This window comes from Bombus bifarius, unplaced genomic scaffold (genome assembly GCF_011952205.1).
Source record: "Bombus bifarius isolate JDL3187 unplaced genomic scaffold, Bbif_JDL3187 scf7180000009201, whole genome shotgun sequence".
Lineage (NCBI taxonomy): Eukaryota > Metazoa > Arthropoda > Insecta > Hymenoptera > Apidae > Bombus > Bombus bifarius.
This window is the reverse complement of record NW_022884966.1, coordinates 248,710-258,545: the sequence shown is the minus strand read 5'-3', so window position 1 is coordinate 258,545 and position 9,836 is coordinate 248,710. Positions and strand designations below refer to the sequence as shown.

The window sequence follows — 9,836 nt, the reverse complement described above, 5'->3', positions numbered from 1 at the left end:
ACTAGCGCGTGTTCGCTGTCGACTCGATTTCACTAATCACTCGCAACGCTCTCTCTGTGACTCTGCGTAACTGTGTGTCGAGCTTTTCCTCGTTTCTCTTTATATAAAGTGCCGAGATTCCCGAAAAAGACAATTTTATTCCAGGGTAGGAAAGCTGTCCTTTTTTTTTGTCGAAGGCCCTTGCGTTTTTTGTAAGTCCCAGGGTTTATTCTTTTACGACGTTCTGGCCTCGGACGTCATTCGCAGGCCTTGTAGCATGCGCTTAACCGTTTTAGCGCCACGCAGCGCATCGCGCTGTTCACGTACTGTGCTAAACTGTATCGTGATATTTTGTCACGATCGTCAATTCGCAACGCGCTCCGAGAGTTTCCTCTGGTAATTACTTTTTTTTCAAATAATCGTAAACCACCTGTATAAACGAAAAAAAAATAAACAAAGCGCTATAGCGCTGTATGGCACAACCCGACACGAATTCTTAAAAACCTCTGACACTAAAACGGTTAATCTCTTAGGTACGGTTGAATTATGTGCGGGGCGGTTTCTTTGTACGGCAGAGTTTGGCGCGAATTACGTGTAAACGATGCAGCACTGCAATGTGTGACAGATAATGCTGTTCTCTACACAAGTACATTGAAATAAAGTTTTTGATAATCAAATTATAATTTTTCTTAAAGATATGACGCATATACTTTAACTTTAATAATTTACGTTAATAATTAATACAATTGAGTGTGATATATGTAAACTCTATAAGGTTCAAATGCGGATAAACAAGGGGACTTTCTCTGTTTTACGGACAGCACGACTTCTTTTGTTTCACGGACAGAGCGGCTTTTTTTGTTTTACGGAGAGCCATTTTGAGAGACACGCATTTCCCAAACGTACGGACAGAGATCAACATCGGAGATAGACAAGATCACAGAAGAAAGAGTAATTATTTAAAACATTGAAGATTGACGAAGAAAGATCGGTAGCTCAGGACGTTGAAAATCGATTCTCGATTTTCAGGTAGACATTGCACAGAACTTGCTATTTATTGTTTACTGTTATTAATTTATTGTTGTTTATTTAATTATTACTGTTGTTAATTGTTGTTTACTCCTGTATTTCATTTAAGTATTTTCACAATAAACTCGATTTTCAGAATCGACCCCTGAATTATCCTAGAATTGAACCTTATAAATCGATTTTCGCTACGCCATGCCGCTGAAAGTTAACTTACGTATCGTCATGAACGAGAACGCGAAAGGGGAGCAGATAGAGAGTATGGAATCTATAAGAAGACCGGAAGGCGAAGTATGCTACATTTTCCCCCGGAATATCAAGCAAAAAGCTATCATCAGCAATTATTCAGTTCAGTAACAGCGAAGAAGGCCGCAAACAGTCTAACAAAGGTAGGCCAGTATAGAAATGTTAAACTCACAATGGATGACGAGACAGCAGCGCTATATATCGATACAGACTTAAACTTCGTATTCCGAGACATTTTCCTAGAGGAAGTAGAAATTACCCCCACAACGAAAATAAAGACGGAAACCGAGAAGTCCAGTCTGGGCATGGAAAGACTTCTAAAAACTCTCCAAAAACTAGATAAGCGTGAAATAGAAGAAATAAACTTTAGTATAAAACAATTTGATGGAACTCAAGAAGCCCGAGACTGGATATCAGAGGATGAAGAAGAATGCAGAAAATATAAAATAAAAAGTGATGAGGAGAAAGTCAAAGGTTTAGAAAAATATTTAGAGAAAACAGCAGCAAAATGGTACCAAACAAATCTGCTGAAAGCTGAAGGACACAACTGGGAAGACTGGAAAGACGCATTTCTCAAAACCTTTAACATGTCGGGTTAACATTAGAATTTAAGGCGCGTAACGATTCTTCGTTTGAATTAGCCATCGTTTTACAAAACGTATATACAAGATTTTACAAAATATTATGAATATTGAGTTTAATGAATAATAAGATTAACAAACAATAAGTTTAACTAATGATTAGATTAACGAATAATAAGTTTAACGAATAATGAGATTAACGAATAATAGGTTTTACGAATAATAAATTTAACGAATAATGAATTTAATTAACGCTATTAACAATGTTCTTGGGTTCAAACGAATCCACGGTCAACGGGATAACTCAATAATTTTAGGCACAAAAATACAATTGCTGAGACGCTCGGTAAACTGCTCGATGTATCACTTTCCAAGGCGATCACACGAATGAATATCTGATGAAAATCTTTCTCGCTGTACGACTGCATTTGTTTGTTATATGCTCGCTGGAGGCATCGAGGAGGTTCCAATCGCCGTTGCTAGGCAGTTTCTGCCAAGAGTTTGTTGTATACTCTTTGGAAGCATCGAGAAAGTTCCAAACGCCGTTGCTAGGCAGTTTCTGTCTGGAGTTTTATTCCTAATACAACGTGTGTCCCATTATATCGATATCTCCAAAGTACAATTCTATGTGATTTCTAGGGAGAACTATACAACCGATCCACACCTTCGTCGGGCAAAACGTTTATCTCGTGACCGTGGCTACGTTCGGCGACCAGTTGTCACCTCGAACCCAATTTCGCTATCACAAATCTTGAACAATTACAATCAGATCGTCGAATGACAACAATTGCTTAATTACAGCTATGATAAAATCTAGGCTAAAGCATTAGAAGACTTTCCCAAAATTGCAAAGGGAAGGCTCCGGTTTTCCTTTCGTCTCCGACAAACAATAAAGGTTGGTCTACAATACGATACGCTTACAACTTTACCTTTCATATAACATACGCTTACAACAATACCTTTCATTCGTTCATTGAATATGCCTTAGAGAAAGAACGACTAATATTGGAAGTAAAGAGGAAAATGGATGAAGACGCGAGGATACATTTGATTGTCATTGGATTACCTATCGACATCCAAGATAAAATCGAGAGAGAAAGTGTACAATTAACAAATGACCTAATGGGAATTATGGGATAATACGAAGACCAGAGAAAAAGGAAAGAAACACAAGGAAGAAAGGTAAACCTGGACAAAAAAGGCAAACCCACCATCCAAGAAAGAACCGTGCACGATCTGTGAAGCACTGAACTTCCCGGGCCGATTCCACCCAGTGGAATTATGTAGAAACAGAAATGCTCAAAAGAAACCCAAACAGGTAAATCCACTGGAACTATTTACATCAGAAAATGAGAAAGCAATAACACTAGATGAGAATGAAAAAAAGCTAAAATGCCCGGAGAAGTACGAACCACTGATAAAACTGCGAGTTAAGATCAATGATCAAAAAGAGATTGAAGGTATCTACGACACTGGAGCTAATGCAAGCTTTATTAATCAAAAGATTATTGATCAAATAAAAGCGGACATAACAGAAGACAAGAGTATGTTCAAAACTATCAGTGGAAAGGACTTCACGAGCAGCCGGGCGAGATTAAAAATGAGAATAAATAAAATAGAAAAAGAGATAGACATTTATATAGTACGCAATGATAACTTCACATATGACCTTATCCTAGGGCTAGACGTCATACGGAAGTTCAAACTAAAACAAGATGAGAATCTGAGAGTCACTCAAAAAGTAAGTGACAAAGAAGAAGAGATAATATTTAATAAGAGAGAAGAAAGAAAGAATAATCAGAAGAGAAGAGAGATAAACATTACCGAAGACACGAAGACAGACAAATTTATAGACAACCTTGGACACTTAGATAACTCACAAAAGAAAGAAGTATTTCAACTTATAGAGAAATACAAAGAAGTATTTGCCAAACACAAATTTGATGTGGGAATGAGAAAATTACAAGAGGCCTCCATAAAGCTAACCGAAAACAGGTACATATAAAAAAAACCATACAGGTGTTCCATCCCAGATCAAAAAGAAATAGAGTTCCAAATCACAAAATTACTGGAACACGATCTCATAGAGGAATCAAGTTCACCATTTGCAGCACCAGTGACACTGGCTTTTAAAATAGAATCGAATCGGAGAGGTAGACTGTGTATCGATTTCCGGGAGATAAACAAAATTGTAGTTCCGGAACCACAACCATTCCCAAGAATAGAAGACATCACAGTCAAAGCGGGAAATTGCCATTTCTTCTCAACGTTTGACATAAATTCAACGTTCTGGTCAATTCCAATAAAAAAAAGAGGACCGAGAGAAGACAGCCTTCATAACACAAAACGGACACTGGCAATGGAAATGTTTACCGTTCGGACTGAAAATCTCTTCCGCTATTTTTCAACGAGTGCTTGCAAATATTCTTAGAAGAAATGGACTAACAGGATTCTGCATAAACTATATAGACGATGTTCTAGTCTTCTCCGAAACATTCGATCAACATACCAGACACATAGAACAGTTGATGAATGTTATGGAAAAGGAAGGTTTCCGATTAAAACTGGCAAAATGTAAGCTAGCAGAAAAGTCAGTAAAATATCTGGCTCACATCATCGAAAAAGACGGTGTGAGACCAGAATGAGATAACCTCAAAGCGATACGAGAATTTGAACGCCCAAGAAACAAGAAAAACGTGAGACAACTATTGGGAAAAATTAATTTTTATTACAAATGTATAGAAGACGCGTGCAAACTCTTGGAACCACTCCACAATTTATTAAGGAAAAATGTAGAATTTATTTGGAACGAAGAATGTGAAAAATCACTTCAAAAGATTAAAGAATACCTCTGTTCAAGTCCAATTCTTTCAATATACGATCAAAACAAAGAAGTATTTATTTATACGGATGCAAGTGGAAACGGTTTAGGAGCTATCTTAAAGCAACCTTGAGACAACGGGATGTTACATCCGGTTGCGTACTTTTCGAGAAAATTAAGACCAACAGAGGCAAAGAAGAAAGCAATCCACCTCGAATGTCTGGCTATTAAAGAGGCGATTCAGTACTGGCAACATTGGTTAATCGGTAGATATTTCACTGTTCTTTCAGACCATAAACCGTTAGAATCAATTAAAATCAAAACAAGAACCGATGAAACTTTAGGAGACCTAATGCACTACCTATCGCAGTATGATTTCAAGATCATCTACTCGCCGGGAAAATACGACGTAGAAGCAGATGCACTATCCAGGAATCCCGTCTTAGAAAGTTTTGAAAATGAAGAAGACGTTCTGAGAGTGGTGAATATTATTACAAAGAAGGACATAATTCAAGATTAGTAAGAAAACGAAAAAAATATTAAAAATACAAAAAACCTCACAAAAAAATCAGAGATGTTTTTCAAAAATATTAAAGGGCGTCAACGTATATTCGTCTCGCGAAAATTTGGCGAATCCATCACAAAACCGGTTCATGAATTCTTCGGTCACGTTGGAAGGAACTATATACTAAAGAAAATCCGACCTTTCTACTACTTCAAAAATATGGATCGGACAGTCGACAAATTTTGCAAACAATGCGAAATCTGCATCAAGATCGATTGGATTTATGTCGAAACTAGGACCAGCTAAGAAACCGTTTGAAATAATGTCATTCGATACGGTCGGAGGTTTTTCTAATAACAACTCACCGAAGAAATTTATGCATATTCTTATTGACCATTTTTCAAGGGCCGTTTTTGTGTCCACATCAAAAACACAACGCTCAGACGATATCACAAAACTTACAGATTCGACGGGAGAAACCGATTCTATAAGAATGATCGTCGCAGACAGATATCCAGTACTAACATCCAAAGAAATCCAAGAATACGCAAGAAAAAAGAACATCAAACTAATTTTCACTTCGACAGACTGTCCATCCTCGAACGGATTTGTTACGCCACGAAGCTTACCACAGGCTGTATTTTCTAACCGTCGCTCGCGGTCCTACAGTATCGCATGCAGATCGTCTTATCTGCCCGACGGATCATATACAATGTATCGACGAGAGCATGGTTGTCGCCAAGCAGCGAGCTCTAGAAACGTCGATTTTTGACCGTTACGTTTTTCACACAAGAAAAGGCATACGTGATATTAGGCGCGAGCGGTGGCGTGACCCGAGCATAATGAGGGTCGTCTTCCAAATGAGACAAAGGAATAATCGAAAGACGATCAGTTCCTTCTAACGAGTCAAACGTGACACATCGACAAATCTGACGAGCAAACGAATTGTCTAACGAATTTATCTAGAGATATCGTAAAGTCGAGTCACTTTCTGTAATATATTCATCATATTATCATAAAATATACAATTCTATGTTAACCTGTTATCTTAACCGAAACAGAGGAACGACTATTTCGCGGCGTCGATTAACATAATCGTAGCGAGAATTTACGCCTCTCGCTGACGCGTTTTCCTAGCGACCGGGTCTCTCCGCGAACGGTCGTAACAACGGTACTAAGGGAATCTATTTTACGAGTATGATGCAGATATGCGAATTTAGTGAAGCCATCGACCAAAACAATGACATATTCTATCGAATCACTTTTACTGCTTAGTTTGCCCGTTAGGTCCACGCGAACTGTATGCCAAGGTATGCTGGCCTTAGGTATAGGATGTAGTTCAGCTTGTATTTTACCTGAACTAGCCTTCGAAACTCGACAAGCATGACAATTTTCAACGAATTTGCAAACATATTTCGCCATTCCCTCGAACCAGTAATACTCGTGTAGTTTCTCAAACGTTTTATCCCAACCTAAGTGCATAATGGACTGATGCACATAGTTAATGACGGACCACCTGAAACCACTATGACAATGGGCAAGCAAAGAATTCTGCCTTTTCTCTGTATTTTACGATGGAGTGTACCGGACCGTAATTCGTACGTATTCGCAATGTCTTCCGCGAGCTCTTCGTTTCGTAATTTACGGACGATCTCAGAAATTTGTGGGTCGCGACGTTGTTCTGCTAGCAACCAATCGTCGGAGATTTCGGTCAGATAGATTTCTTTCTCTACAATTTTGTTGATCGTACGGTGATCCAGATCTACGGGGTTTCGCGAAAAGAAATCTACGTGGGCCATTCGTTTACCTTATCGATACACAATGTCGTATCCATTATCGATCGTACATCCGTATTATCGATACCAGCGATAACAAGAAACTCTTTTTCATGTAAATAGTGGCGAAAATGGTTAACAGTGCTTAACAACTGCTAACGTTTCTAATTCATATGAATGTCGTATCGTGAGTGAGAGGCCTGGGAGTTGGCGGGTGAACCGCGTGGAATGTCGCGAGAGCCGAGGCGTTTGTTTTCGATCGCGTAGTTTTGGAAAGAGGAGGCCTACGTGATCTTGGCCACGAGCGGTTGCCAAGGGACGGGAAAAAGGGAATCAACAAAGAGAGTTTGCGAGTGGCGTTGCCGAGAGAGTGTTGATTGCATTTTGTGAAAGTCGAGTCGTTATCTAATTATTTAGTTGTGCTGTTTTTTGTACGTTTGGTGTGAATAGTTCAGGTTGAACAACAATCGTCTTTTTCTGTCCGATTAACATCTGTATCATCCATTCCTTGTAAATATATTATATCACGATATTACATGAATGATACTTAGATTCCGCAGGACTAGTTCTTATACTGTAATATCCTATTACTCCATTTTTTCTTCCGTCTTGTACATTAAAATAGCCCCATATCCATCCGAGCTAGCGTCTGTACGAAGTTCTATCGGATAGTTTGGGTGAAATACCATTAACACCGGCGCATCGGTCAGGATGGAAATTACCTTTTGCCTTATTTTTTTCATGCCTATCCGTCCATGTTATGTTTTTATTATCGGAAGTAAGTGCATACAAGGGTTTCATTACCTGTGAAGATTTAGGGACGAATTTTCAGAAATAAAGGGCTAAACCTATGAACTGTCTATGCTGGGTGACGGTCATTGGTTCAGGTAAAGAACTTAAGGTTTGTATTTTACCCGGATTGGGGCAAACTTCTCCGTTATGAATTACATGTCCCAAATAGAGTACCGATATGTTTGGGAAAGAGCATTTAGAAAAATTAGAAGAAACTCCGGCATTTACGGGGGTATTTAATACGTGTACAATCTTTCTAGAGCTTGATCTATAGAGTAGGCAATAATTAGAACATCATCCAAATAAACAACAACGTACGAATGACACGTTGGCTGCCATACGTGTTTTCAAAGGAATCTCAAGAATGATCTCTCGTTTCGTTTGTTCGCAACCATGTTATGCAACTAAAAGACGTCGAATGAACCGAACAAAGGCACAAAAGAATTAGTTGCTGTTTTCTTCAAATTCTATTCTCCAAATCGTCCAACTAGGGTAAATAATGCTGTATATTTCCTAGAATTAGGATGAATATTAGCAACTGATAAAGAACAATGGTTACGAGAAGAAAATCGTGTCGCCCACCGCCCACAAAACCAATCGTATAACGCTACGCACGTATTTAAACGAAGTGCTACCAATCTACAACCACAAGCTTTTAGCCAACCATCAAGTGACCGAATGAAATTAAAATATTCCAAGTGCTCGCGAATCGGACACACAGCCGAGATGTGCTACTCTCGAAATTTTCCATTCGGCTGCCAAGGAAATATCCCACTTCGAGTATATCAAACAACAAAGAATCCACGGTAACAAATTAAAATCTTGGTTTAAAATAAGGTTTTAATTTTTCAGGAAAGCGACCATAATATGGATAATTCTAATTCTTGAATACATTAAAAGTGATCTAGTAGTAAGATCACTAAATTAGACCAACGTTTTCTTAGAACATACTGATGATTGCTATTTGTATAATGAACGAATAGATATCACTCTTATAGTGGACCCTAGGGACCCAATCGATTACAACATGTAATTGAGTTAATAGACCGGCAATGCAAACCACCTTGCGCTTATAAACCAGAAATAAACAATCTAAAAATCATATATAGAAATCTCCAAAACCTAACACATCAACTCAAATTGTTATTACACTGTAAAAGCAAACGCGGACTACTCAAAGTCATAGGCTCAGTATCTAAAACCCTATTCGGAACTCTTGACGAAAAAGACCTAGAACTCATTAACAAAAATATCGATAACGAGAAAAACGAAATATTGATCTCTTTACTAATTCTCACTTAATTTACCATATCGGAGCTCCATATTAATATCGACGAAATTTTTAACACTGTTATGTCAGGAAAACAAGGAATCATAAACCCACGAATTATAGAACCCATGAATTATGGAAGACAACGAATGGAAAATAACAAAAATTTATCCGATACCTTTCAAGCCAAACTTTGTATTTATCGCACCTGTAGTAGAAACTGACTTAACACTAACCAACTCGGAACAATACACCTTTGTCGATAGCCACTACTTAAACAAATATTGTAAACGAACGGCAATCATCCACGTTTGTAAAAGAACTCAACCAGGCCACAATAGAATCAATTCACCTGAACGTAAAATCGAATTAATTAATAATCAACAGACAGTCAAAACTTGCCCAACTGCTGTATTCAAGCTGGAGGAATTGACGTTCGTACCTTTACAGACTGAAAATCATTATATCAGTATCCCTACGAAAAGTGACAGATCGACGTATTATGTAAAACGCATAAGATCTTAGAAATCAAACAACCGAGTTTAATTAGCAGCAAAACTGGCTGTATAATCACATACGACCGTAATATTATGAAAATAGGAGGGAACAACAATATTTCTTACGAAATCAAAATTAAGAACAGTTCACATAGTTTCAAAGAAATAGACATCTCAACGCTAGAAGAAATATTAGAAACGGCTCCAAAGGTAACTCACAACTTTAATCAGTACAGGCTAAGCTCGGTTACAAATCAAGTCAATACTCTACAATTCGAACAACGTATGAGGCGATTGTAACGTCAATCCACATCAGAGACCAGGCCGCTGTCACGACTGGCTCA

The 9,836-nt window shown here is 38.1% G+C and overlaps 1 pseudogene; it reads left to right on the top strand.

Annotated features, from left to right (window-relative positions):
• The first annotated feature begins 1,093 nt into the window (after positions 1–1,093).
• On the top strand, positions 1,094–4,477 carry LOC117214563 (annotated as a pseudogene).
• Positions 4,478–9,836: the final 5,359 nt, after the last annotated feature.